This window comes from Anomaloglossus baeobatrachus, chromosome 10, assembly GCF_048569485.1.
Source record: "Anomaloglossus baeobatrachus isolate aAnoBae1 chromosome 10, aAnoBae1.hap1, whole genome shotgun sequence".
In the NCBI taxonomy this organism is placed as follows: Eukaryota; Metazoa; Chordata; class Amphibia; order Anura; family Aromobatidae; genus Anomaloglossus; species Anomaloglossus baeobatrachus.
Genome location: NC_134362.1, coordinates 139,324,951 through 139,338,301, shown reverse-complemented (window position 1 = coordinate 139,338,301; position 13,351 = coordinate 139,324,951). Strand labels below are relative to the sequence as shown.

Genomic DNA, 13,351 nt, shown 5'->3' with positions numbered 1-13,351 from the left:
GCTCACTGCACAGCATCACAAGCGCGCCGACACACACTCACAATCACCCCTGATGGGGACCTTGTGACACACACACAGCAGCGGTGGAGGGCAGAGCCAGGGGAGCTGCGGCAGCGGGCAGAGCGGGGACTTGGGAGAACGGAGGGAGGGGGGTGTCATTAGAGACGGTAACGGCGGGGGGAGGGGCGGCGGCAGTAGCTGGGGCAGAGCAGGGGCTGGGGAGAACGGAGGGATGGGATGCCATCGGAGATAGTAACGAGGGGAGGGGAGGCGGCCCATACTCACACATCCCGGCAGGTGACAGGGGTAAAGTGGAGCAAACAGCATACGCTGTGAGCTCCACAATAATGGCGCTGGTCTCCTCCCTCTGCTGTGTCCTGGACAGCCCAGAGGGCGCGTCCAGGTCACAGCAGACGCCCACTGTAACGTACTTCATGGGGTTGGAGCCCGACTATCAGAGTCTATGCACAGGGGCTGCCATAAAGGAAGGAGTTACTGTCGTTACACACACGGCAAATCCAGCATGGCAGCCCCCAGTGCCTCCAGTAAAATAAGAATTACATAAAAACTAAATAAGCTGCGATTTTCATTTTGTATTAGAAATACTTGATTTCATAATCACTATTTTTAATACAAAAATAAAAAACCACAATACCTTCCCTTTAAAGCAGCAGAGAGGTATGGTCCATGCAACAAACTGGATGTAGCCTGGCATTTAGTTTTTAAAAATCATGAGATACATGACAGACAGGCGTAGGCTTCTTGCTCATAGAAGCCTGGCAGTATACCATTGTATATTCTGCACAGTCTGGGACTGGGGTGGCATAATCCCTGGACATGCACATTTTGTTCATCTTTATGAACATTAGGTGGTGTACACTTTCAGGGGACAGCCGAATGCACTTTTTTGTCAATACACTTCCAGCAGCACTGAAGACACGTTCTGAGAGAACGCTGGCTGCTGGGCAGGCCAAACCTTCCAAGGTGTGACTGGTGAGCTAAGACCACTCTTCCATTTTTGAAGACCAAAATGCAAAAGAGTCCAATCCCCCCTTATGGCATTGATGTTGAGCTCTGGATACTCCTGCACAATCTCTCCAGTCAATCACTACGCATCAGATTTCTACTCTGTTCTGCTGGTGCATGCAAGGGTGTAAAAAATGTGTGCCACAAATCACAGAAATTGCTTCTGGCACTTGAACTACTGCTGCTATTATTTCTGCGTTAATGACGCAATGTGCCCATTGATTGAATTCTAGAACTGTGATGCACGCTGTGTGCCTCACTGCTGTCTTGTGGAAAACTACTGTTAAGATGGTCTGCAAGCTTCTTTCGATAATCCAGCATCCACGCGTCCCTTTCCATCTTGATAAATTGATTCTTGTACCATGTATCTAATAGAGTGGCAACCCAATAGTCAGTACTATTTCTAATACTAACGATATGGACATCATGTTGTAAATAAAAAAAGCAAGAAGGCGCTCATGTGTCAAACGCTTCCATGCGGTCCAAGTCCATGTTGGGTTGGTGCCGGGTTAGGCTTGGGTTTGCTACCTCCATCCCCTCCCACCAACCACGGACAACTGTTGCGCACTCATTACCTCTTACTCCTCATCCTTCTCCATTCATTCCTCAGCTCCTGTACCTTCACTAACAGTTTGTCTGGTACCATGACCGCACCTTGATTGCTGAACTCCGCTCTCCCATGCCTCCCGCCTGTGCAACGACACTCCAGACCTTATAGATATTGCTATCTCTTCCTCATTATCTTCTGCTTCCTCCTCTTCCTCTGGGAACACCACCCCCTCCCGCAGACTATTCAAAGTGTGCTTGAAAATATGGATGACCGGAAAAAGTAATGCGGATAGTACGAAACATCTTAGTAGCCATTTCGAAACCAGGGCTTGCTGCTGATGCCACAGTCACTGCAACATGTGCAGAGTGGAATTCCACCATGTTTGCACATCGCATATCAATTGGTTAACTGGTAGGCCGAAAGTCCTTTGTAGCGTTGCAAATTGATTAGATGCGGGATGCGAACATCGGCAGTAAGGACAAATGTCCGTGCCTTCTGCAGCAGCGCATCCAGCCAGGGATAGCGGGCAAGAAATTTCTGTACAACCAGGTTCAGGACATGAGCCATGCCCGGCACATGTGCAATTTCACCCAGGAGTAGGGCTGCTAACAGGTTTGCACCATTGTCGCACACAGCCTTCCCTGGCTCTAGGTTCAGTGGAGACAGCCACTGATGAAACTCGACCAAGAAGGCGGTCCACAACTCTGCAGCTGTGTGACTGCGTTCTCTGAAGCAGATTAATGTCAGCACTGTCTTATTGTGTTGAGTCTTGACAGTATGGAGGTGGGGGGGATTCTTGCTGCACTCTTGGAACACATGTTACATTAAGGGAGAGACTCGGGGTGCAGGTGGAGGTGCTAGAGGAGGTGGAGTAAGCAGAAGAGGAAGCGATAGATCCAGAGGTTTGTCTCGCAAGCCTTGGGGATTTCAAGACTTGGGAAGCAGCCCCTTACCTACCTGTCCCTGCAGCCACCAGAATAACCCAGTGCTCAGTCAGTGAGATGTAATGCCCCTGTGAATGCTTGCTCATCCAGTTGTTCATGGTGAAATTCACCCTGGGAGACACAGAGTTTTTCAAGGAAAAGATAATCTTGGCTGCGACATGATGGTGTACCACAGGCAAAGCTTTATTAGAGAAGTAATGGTGACTGGGCAACTGGTCCTGGGGGACTGCAATGGCCATCAGGTTTCCGAAACCCTCTGTATCTACTAGGTGGAAAGGCAGCATTTCCTTAGCCAACAGTTTTGATATTGTGAAGTTCAACCACTTTGCTTTGTCATGTGTGGGAGGAAATGATCTTTTATATGACCAAAACTGCGGGACTGAGGGCTGGCTGCTGTGCTGAGAGAGGTGGAGTAAGGTGTATATGGCCGAACAGTGAACTGGGAGAGAGGTGTAGTGGGAGATGGAATGCTGGATTGAGAAACATGTGGTGTTCTTGGTGTCTTACATGTGTTCTGTTTGCTGTGTCTCTCAGTAATCACACTCAGTGGAGATCTTCAGGCTATTTATTAGGTGGTATTGTCAGCCATAACATCTCTCTCTGCTGCCTGCACTCTATCTGCAGTACCAGTGAGTTCCCACTTGCTTGTGAACACATACAAGAAGAGAGACCCCTAGAGGCCCCTAGGGGACATACAGCATATACATATTGCTACATCCTTTCTCTTTAAACAAGAATAACAATCAAACTTAATAAACACAATAATTAATCTAAGTAAAAGAGAATTACAATATATACAGTTAGATATAATCCTTGAGGTGTGCAGGCTTTCTGATCATTCTGCCCGCCCTAGTAACATAAGAAGAGTCAATGTCCACCTTTGGTAGTTGTTCTGATTCTGGTAATGTGCCTTCTGATATTGCCTGTCTCTGGTTAACAGTCTCACCCTGATGGTCAGCAGTCACTGTTGGTACTTGGCTTGGACTTGCTGCCTCGTTATCTTGGGTATCAGGATATTGTTCAAAAGGCCATGAATCATCTTGTTCTTGTGTTTTCCTCAAATATCTCCTATTTCTCCTTAGGCTTCTTCCGTCTTCTATTAAAATTTCGTAGGATCGAGGTCCTAGTTTCTGGACAACCTTTGCCTTTTGCCAGTGTTTGTCGTATTTGCTGCTTGGCTGCAGCCATAAGTTGTCATTCCTCTGGAGATGTGGCAGATCCTTTGCAGATTTATTGTAATAGAAAGCTTGCCTCTCTTGATTTTTCTTTAGTTGAGCTTTGATGTTTCCCACCAACTTTGGCTTTAACAGATGACTAGCGGTTGGTATGAGTGTCTTTGTACGTCTACTAATGAGCCTCTGTGCCGGACTGCTGTCTATGCCTTGGGTGGGTGTGTTTCTATGATCCAGTATAGACAGATATAAATCAGTACCTGCCTGTTTTGCTTTTTTAAGGAGTCTTTTGGCCGTTTTTACTGCGGACTCTGCTTTGCCATTACTCTGTGGATATCTTGGAGAAGACGTCTGGTGTTCAAATTCCCATCTCTTGCTGAAAGTTTTAAACTCTTCTGAAGTAAACTGAGCAGCATTGTCAGAGAACACGATATCCGGAATGCCATACCTGGCAAAATGGGCCTTGAGTTTTTTAATCACTGTTCTCACCCTTGTGTCCTGTAACAAATCAATCTCCCAAAAGTTAGATAAATAGTCCACTGTAATCAGGTATTCTTTGTCATTCCATGTGAACACATCTGTTCCAATTTTTGACCAAGGCCTCTGTGGAATTTCATGAGGTTGCAATGTCTCCTTTTGTTGCTTATCACAGCAGGATGCACATATTTCACATTGTGCTATATAGTTTTTAATGTGGTCATTCATTCCTGGCCAATAAATAGATTCTCTTGCTCGCCGTAGACATCCTTCCCTGCCTAAGTGCGAAGAGTGCAGTGTTTCCAGTATGTCTCTCCTGAGTGCTTCTGGTATAACAGCTCTGTCTCCTTTAAAGATTATTCCTTGCTGCACTGACAGTTCATCTCTTATGTGGAAGAATGGAGAAACTTCCCTAGATGCATGCTGCTTGTATTTTGGCCAGCCCTGCAAGATGACAGTCTTTAAGATCTGGAGTATTTTATCCTTCTCTGTACAAGTCTGTATTTGCTTAAACTTGTCTTTTGACACCGCCAGATAGTCACACATATTGATGGTTTCAATTTCATTCTCCTCATCATTTGTGACAGGTAGGTATGCTCTGCTTAGAGTATCTGCAATCAGTAAGTCTCTTCCTGGACAGTAACAGATGTCAAAATCGTATTTCTGAAGTCGTAACAGCATGCGCTGTAGTCTCTTTGGGGCATTTAGTAGTGGTTTCTTTGTAATGCTCTCCAATGGCTTGTGATCAGATTGCACTGTTACTCGTCAACCATAGGTGTACTGGTGAAACTTCTCCATCCCAAATACCACAGCCAGTAACTCCTTCTCAATCTGAGCATATCCCTGCTCTGTTGCTGTTAGGGCTCTGCTTGCAAACGTGATTGGCTGTTTGTTCTGCATTAGTGTAGCTTCAAGCCCTTTTTCTGAAGCATCACATTGTACCACCACTTCTCGATCTGGGTCGAAATACTTCAGGGTTGCTGCATCTGCAATAGCCTTCTTTACTGACCGGAAAGCAGTTTCCTGGTTTTCTGTCCATTCCCAGAGCACATCTTTGTGGGTTAGCTGTCTCAGTGGCGCACACATATCTGACAGATGCTTGCAAAACTTGGAGAGATAATTTACCATGCCCAGAAATTGTTGTACTCCACACACATCAGTTGGGGTTGGCAAATCTTGAATTGCTCTCACCTTTTCTGGATCCACTTTAACACCATTTGAGGTCAGAAGATGTCCAATATATGCAACTTCTGTCATTTTCAGTTTGAATTTGTCCACGTTCAGCTTTATTTGTTTTGCTTTACATCGGTCCAAAAATTGTATCATCTTCTGATCATGATCCTTGATTGCAGATTCCATATCTTCACCTTCTCCCACTATAAGGATATCATCTGCTATTGTTTTTACTCCAAGAAGTCCTTCCAAAGCCTGCATCAATTTCTGCTGGAACATCTCCGGAGCAGGTTTTAGTCCCATGGGCAGTCTCAGCCATTTATAGCGTCCAAATGGTGAAGAAAATGTTGTCAATAAACTTGATTCTTCAGTCAGTTCCACATGCCAGAATCCATTTTTGACATCACATACAGAAAATATTTTAGCCTTTGATAGATCTGGGAGAACATCATCCAATGTTGACATCGGGTAATGATTTCTTTTCAGCGCCGTGTTGAGTGGCTTCGGATCAATGCATATTCTTAACTTGCCTGATGGTTTCTGCACTATGACCAAACTGCTGATCCAATCTGTACTCTTCTGGACTGGTTCCATCATGCCTTTTCTGTAAATCTTGTAGCTCTACTTTCAGTGGTTGCATTAAAGCTACAGGCACCCTTCTTGTAGGTAATCTGGAAGGCTGCACGGTTTTATCAATTTCTAGCCTGTATTTACCTTCAAAGCACCCATCACCTTCAAATAAATCAGCATACTCCATTTTTATTTTTTGAAAGTCCAAATTGCGCTCTGCATTTAGTTTGGGATTTGGTATATCCTGGGAAACCTCAACAGACATAATGTTCTGCGACTGTACTTTTATTAAGTCCATTGCCTGCACTGCTTTTACTCCCAGTATTGGTACATGGTTCCCACCATGCAGCACGGTAAATTCAGCTCTGTAACTCTTCCTGTTACATGGGTTCCGTATTTTGAGCTTACATGTCCCCATAGGTTTCAGAACACTTTTGTTGTACATCACCAGTACCTTGTCCGTTGGCTCAATGGAAACCTGTTTGTTCAGCAGAGCACTTGGAATTACATTGCAGCTTGCTCCACAATCCAGCTGAAATCTAATGGGCTTCTCATCCAACAGGAAGGGTGCATAGAGCTGCTTGGCATCCTTGACTACTGGCTGCCTGATTACATTGACATTCTCTGTTGCAGGTTGCAGCTGTAGCCATGTAATGTCCTCTGCACTGTCAGTGTCTGGTGTCACAGTGTGGACCTGTTTAGGCTATGTGCGCACTTGCGTAAATACATGCAGTTACGCTGCGCTTTGTAGCGCAGCGTAACTGCATGCGTCCTGCGTCCCCTGCACAGTCTATGGAGATTGTGCAGGGGCTGTGCGCACATGGCATTTTAGAGCGCAGCGCATGCGCTACTACTGCCGAAGCGCTGCGTTCTAAGAAGTGACATGTCACTTCTTCTGTGCGCTTTGCCGGCAGCTCCTGCTCTGTCTATGGCAGGAGCTACAGGCAGAGCGCATGGAATCTTTTTTTTTTTTTTTCACTATGGACATTTCTGCAGCGATTTAAAGCGCACATGTGCTCTTCAGATCGCTGCAGAAATTTCTACAGTGACTGTACGCAACGTGCGCACATAGCCTTATGCTGTTTGCTTGTTCCCAGCCTGCAGACAGCTGAGAAATGATTCTTCTTGCCACATAACCTGCAGGTTTCACCATATGCTGCACACTTGGTCTTGTCTCTCTCATGTCTCTTACCACAATATTTGCAGTGGATCATGCTTATAGGGGAGCTTGGTCTTGTCTTTCCTCTCATAGATACTGCATGTACCTCATCATCATCATTATTATCACTGGTGCCTGCCATCATCTTCAGGCTGCGCTTTGTCAGCTCTGCAGCCCTGCAGATTTTCATGCATCTCTCTAAGGTCAGCTCTTCGTCTCTGAGTAACCTTTCTCTGAGGCGAGTGTCCATAATGCCACATACAATTCTGTCTCTTATGAGGCTGTCTCTGATTTCCCCAAAGCCACATGTTGCAGCCAATGTCCTCAGCTCTGTCACATATCTATCCACATTTTCACCATCCACCTGCTGTCTTGTGAAAAACTTGTATCTCTCCACAGTCTCATTTCTCTTGGGGTCACAGTGCTTATCAAATGCCTCCACAATATCTGCTAGGACGAGGTGGTCTGTGTCTGGCAGTAAGGTTTGGGCTAGTTTTCTGCCTTTTTCCCCAATTAAGTAATAAAACAGCTTTACTTTACGTTTGTCATCACTGGGGGCCACTGTCAGATCCATATACAGAGTAAACTCGTCTTTCCAGTGTCTCCATGTCTGGGATAGATTACATGATGAGACATCCAGTTTCTGAGGGGGCTTCAGACCAGTCTCCATCTTGTATAATGCATACCTCCCAACCGTCCCGGATACAGCGGGACAGTCCCTCTTCTGAGCCTTTGATCCCGGGTCCCGCCCGTGAGGCTGATTGTCCCGGCTCCACCCACCCACTGTAGCCCTGCCTCGCTGTTTCTCCCTTCTACTATTCATTACAGAGCCGAGCGCGCACCTACTCCTGTGACTGCTGCTGAGGTATGAATCACCCCCTGCAGCAGAGCGACCCCCCTGCAGCAGAGCGACCCCCCCCTGCAGCAGAGCCCCCCCCCCCTGCACCAGAGCCGACCCCCCCCAGTCCCGGAGCCTGCGTTTGTCTGCAGCTGTTCTCTGATTCCCCGTGTGCGGCTTCTCACTGCTGCAGACACGCGGGGAGTCAGGAAGCTGAGGAGACCGTGCAATCAGCACTTCTCTCTCCTGCAGATAGCAGTGACAATAACCTATGCAGAGTGACATCTGCAGGCTTCTATTACCGATCAGTGGTCTCCTGCCTGTGGAGCAGAGCTGCTGGGTCCTAGCTTCCCAACAGCTTCAGCTCTGCTTTATCCTGGCTCCCCTACCAGTTAAAGGGAACATGTCAGCAGAAATTTCACAATAAAAATAAAAGATTCCCCTCTGCAGCTCCTGGGCTGCTTTTAGAAGGGTTCCTGTTGTTATTGTGCCCCCTTTGAGACCTACAAAAATACTTTATGAAGTCTTACCTTTTTGTATGCAAATGTGTTTTTATGGTCACGGGGGCGGGCTGTCTGGCGTCCGTTATTCCCCCTCCTGCCGCTTTACGCAGTCCCCCATTGCTCATTTACATACACAAGGACGCCTTCCTCATGTAACTGTCCTCCCGAAGTTTTGCGCATGTGAACGCTTTTTCAGGTGATTGCGCAGGCACGAGATTATGGGCGGCGCTGTGATTGTCATCAGCAGCGTTAACCAAGTACCCGCCCATAATCTCGTGCCCGCACTTTTCCCTCTGACTCCACCGTTATGCGCAAGTGCTGGCCATATGAACCATGTTACCTATTACTGCTTGCACGAGATTATGGGCGGGTACTTGGATGACTTTGCTGATGACAATCACAGCGCCGCCCATAATCTCGCGCCCATGGTAATAGGTAACGTGGTTCATATGGCCAGTGCTTGCACATAACGGTGGAGGCAGAGTGAGAAGCGCGGGCACGAGATTATGGGCGGGTACTTGGATGACGCTGCTGATGACAATCACAGCGCCGCCCATAATCTCGCGCCCATGGTAATAGGTAACGTGGTTCATATGGCCAGTGCTTGCACATAACGGTGGAGGCAGAGTGAGAAGCGCGGGCACGAGATTATGGGCGGGTACTTGGATGACTTTGCTGATGACAATCACAGCGCCGCCCATAATCTCGCGCCCACGGTAATAGGTAACATGGTTCATATGGCCAGTGCTTGCGCATAACGGTGGAGGCAGAGTGAGAAGCGTGGGTACAAGATTATGGGTGGGTACTTGGATAACGCTGCTGATGACAATCACAGCGCCGCCCATAATCTCGCGCCTGCGCAATCACCTCAAAAGCGTTCACACTTTGCACAGTGCTTACTCCCGCGAGAGTGGCACTGGGCATGCACAAAACTTCAGGAGGACAGTTACATGAGGAAGGCGTCCTCATGTATGGAAATGAGCAATGGGGGACGGCGTACAACGGCAGGAGGGGGAATAACGGACGCCAGGCAGCCCGCCCCCGTGACCATAAAAACAGATTTGCATACAAAAAGGTAAGACTTCATAAAGTATTATTTTAGGTCTCAAAGGGGGCACAATAGCAACAGGAACCTTTCCAGAATTCATCCCAGGAGCTGCAGAGGGGAATCTTTTATTTTTTTTGCTAAATTTCTGGTGACAGTTTCCCTTTAAAGGGAACCTATCAGGTGCAATCTGCACTCAGAGCCAGGAGCAGTTCTGGGTGTATATTGCTAATCCCTCCCTAACTGTCCCTGTATACACTAGCATAGATAAAGGCATCTATAGAAAAAGTATTTTTAAAGAGCTTATATCTTATGCTAATTAGCGCGGGGACTAGTCCCAAGGGCGTTACTTCACTTGGCAGGTCGGCTCACATAGCGTGTTAGTACTCACACAGGGGCGTAATAACATGCTAACATGCTATGCGAGCCGACTAGCCAAGTGAAGTAACGCCCTTGTGACTAGTCCCCGCGCTCATTAGCATAAGATATAAGATCTTTAAAAATATTTGTTCTTGATCTCTTTATCTATGCTAGTGTATACAGGGACGGTTAGGCAGGGATTAGCAATATGTACCCAGATCTGCTCATGGCTCTGAGTGCATATTGCACCTGACAGGTTCACTTTAAAGGGAACCTGTCACCAGATTTGGGGCCTATAAGCTGCGGCCACCACCAGCGGGATCTTATGTACACATTCTAACATGCTGCATACCTCCCAACCGTCCCGGATACAGCGGGACTTTCACGCTTTACGTTGTTTGTCCCGTTGCCACGGGCGGGACGGCCGGCTCCCGGGCTCCGCCCACCCACTCTCTCTCCGCCTCCCTGCTTTTCCCTCCTACCATCCTAGTAGACGTGGCATAGAGAGGAGCGCTGCCTGTGCTGCTGGTACAGTAAACTAATCTCCCCAGTGCTGATTTCCCTCCCTCCCCCCTCACCCCCGGCTGGAGCCTGTCTGTGCGGTCGGCCGGCCGCCTGTCTGTGCGGTCGGCCCGCCACCTGTCTGTGCGGGCGCCCCCCGCCGCCTGTCTGTGCGGGCGCCCCCCGCCGCCTGTCTGTGCGGGCGCCCCCCTGCCGCCTGTCTGTGCGGGCGCCCCCCTGCCGCCTGTCTGTGCGGGCGCCCCCCTGCCGCCTGTCTGTGCGGGCGCCCCCCTGCCGCCTGTCTGTGCGGGCGCCCCCCTGCCGCCTGTCTGTGCGGGCGCCCCCCGCCGCCTGTCTGTGCGGGCGCCCCCCTGCCGCCTGTCTGTGCGGGCGCCCCCCTGCCGCCTGTCTGTGCGGGCGCCCCCCTGCCGCCTGTCTGTGCGGGCGCCCCCCTGCCGCCTGTCTGTGCGGGCGCCCCCCTGCCGCCTGTCTGTGCGGGCGCCCCCCGTCGCCTGTCTGTGCGGGCGGCCCGCCGCCTCATTGTGCGGGTGGCCGGCCGCCTCTCTCTGCGGGCGGCTGGCCGCCTCTCTGTGCGGGCGGCCCGCCGCCTGTCTGTGAAGGCGGCCGGCCGCCTGTCTGTGAAGGCGACCGGCCGCCTCACTGTGGCTGCCTGCGTGTCCGTGCTGGAGGCCCGCCGGCTGCCTGCGTGTCCGTGCTGGAGGCCCGCCGGCTGCCTGCGTGTCCGTGCTGGAGGCCCGCCGGCTGCCTGCGTGTCCGTGCTGGAGGCCCGCCGGCTGCCTGCGTGTCCGTGCTGGAGGCCCGCCGGCTGCCTGCGTGTCCGTGCTGGAGGCCCGCCGGCTGCCTGCGTGTCCGTGCTGGAGGCCCGCCGGCTGCCTGCGTGTCCGTGCTGGAGGCCCGCCGGCTGCCTGCGTGTCCGTGCTGGAGGCCCGCCGGCTGCCTGCGTGTCCGTGCTGGAGGCCCGCCGGCTGCCTGCGTGTCCGTGCTGGAGGCCCGCCGGCTGCCTGCGTGTCCGTGCTGGAGGCCCGCCGGCTGCCTGCGTGTCCGTGCTGGAGGCCCGCCGGCTGCCTGCGTGTCCGTGCTGGAGGCCCGCCGGCTGCCTGCGTGTCCGTGCTGGAGGCCCGCCGGCTGCCTGCGTGTCCGTGCTGGAGGCCCGCCGGCTGCCTGCGTGTCCGTGCTGGAGGCCCGCCGGCTGCCTGCGTGTCCGTGCTGGAGGCCCGCCGGCTGCCTGCGTGTCCGTGCTGGAGGCCCGCCGGCTGCCTGCGTGTCCGTGCTGGAGGCCCGCCGGCTGCCTGCGTGTCCGTGCTGGAGGCCCGCCGGCTGCCTGCGTGTCCGTGCTGGAGGCCCGCCGGCTGCCTGCGTGTCCGTGCTGGAGGCCCGCCGGCTGCCTGCGTGTCCGTGCTGGAGGCCCGCCGGCTGCCTGCGTGTCCGTGCTGGAGGCCCGCCGGCTGCCTGCGTGTCCGTGCTGGAGGCCCGCCGGCTGCCTGCGTGTCCGTGCTGGAGGCCCGCCGGCTGCCTGCGTGTCCGTGCTGGAGGCCCGCCGGCTGCCTGCGTGTCCGTGCTGGAGGCCCGCCGGCTGCCTGCGTGTCCGTGCTGAATGGGTGTGGATGGGGAGTGGATATGGGCGTGACTGTGAAATGGGTGTGGTTAGGGGCGTGGCCTAAAAATTTGCCGCGCGCCGCAAACTTTGTCCCTCTTTTCCTTCTTTAAAAGTTGGGAGGTATGATAATGACAGGAAATCTGTACTCACAGTTGCTATGATGTTCTGTACAGTCCCAGTCTCACACACAATCTCTGAGGATTTGCAGGTGTCACATGAAGGTTCTGTGCCCAGCTGCCACCATGTTCTGTTGTTGTGTCTCTCAGTAATCACACTCAGTGCAGATCTTCAGGCTCTTTATTAGGTGGTATTGTCAGCCATAACATCTCTCTCTGCTGCCTGCACTCTGTCTGCAGTACCAGCGAGTTCCCACTTGCTTGTGAACACATACAAGAAGAGAGACCTCTAGAGGCCCCTAGGGGACATACAGCACATACATATTGCTACAACATGGATCAAAAACACCAGGCATGGTCACTTCTGTAAAACCTGATAGACCCTCACTCATCCCCAGTGTAGCAGGTGACACAGGAGGAGGAAGAAACAGCAGACGATGTTGATTTGTTGGCCGGTGGTTGGGTAGGTCCATTAGTCAGCATTTTAACACAGTAAGATTCACATAGTAATGCATGTTTGTTGTGCATGTGCCTGCGTCTTTTGCGATTTCAAAAAAGGCCCAGACTAGACAACCCTTCCTGTGAACTGCAGACCTCCAACCGCTGTTAGCTACAGCCAGAGTTGTGGTTGAGGATGCAGTGTTTCTCATGGTTGCATCACTACATGTGGAAATTGGCACTGTAACATCCTCGGCTTCCTCCTCGTAATCTGCTGAGCTACTCAGCTGTGAGCCTGTGGGTTCAGAATAAGTGTCTCCAACCTCATTGTCATGCTCTATGTTGTCCACCTCCTCCTCTTCCTGACCCGACATCACAGAACAGTATGCGTGTACCTCGGGTATCTGAGTCTCATCATCATCATCATCACTTCTCCCCTGGGGGTTATGTCAGTTGAGGAGGGTTGGGATCCTGCTGGGACCATACTTTTTCCAGGCCAGGATCCAACTCACAAAGATTTTGGGCATCAGTGCAGATGCTTTCCTCCTCTTGAACCTGGGAATATTTGAAGCAGATCTTTTTAGCTTGTTCAACAGCAAATTTTCAGCAGGCATCAAAGTTAGATAATGGTATAATGCCTCAAGCATATGGAAAAATATTGGAAAATACAATGAAAAATGCTACTTGCTAACTTGAACATGTGAATAATGAATTGCATACCTGCCATGAATATTAGGAAAAAGGAGATATTTAGCAATCGTATTGATCAATGTAACTGAGCCCCAAAACCTCGTCAAGGTATATCTCTATTTAGATACTTCCCTAGAATATGTTTCAGGCCAGGCACTAACAAGTAACAAT

General features: G+C 50.8%; 1 protein-coding gene across 1 annotated transcript in view; it reads left to right on the top strand.

Annotated features, from left to right (window-relative positions):
- LOC142254375 (phospholipase A2-like) overlaps positions 1 to 13,351 on the top strand; it is a 114,446-nt gene that overhangs the window by 32,041 nt on the left and 69,054 nt on the right. The window lies entirely within an intron of this gene.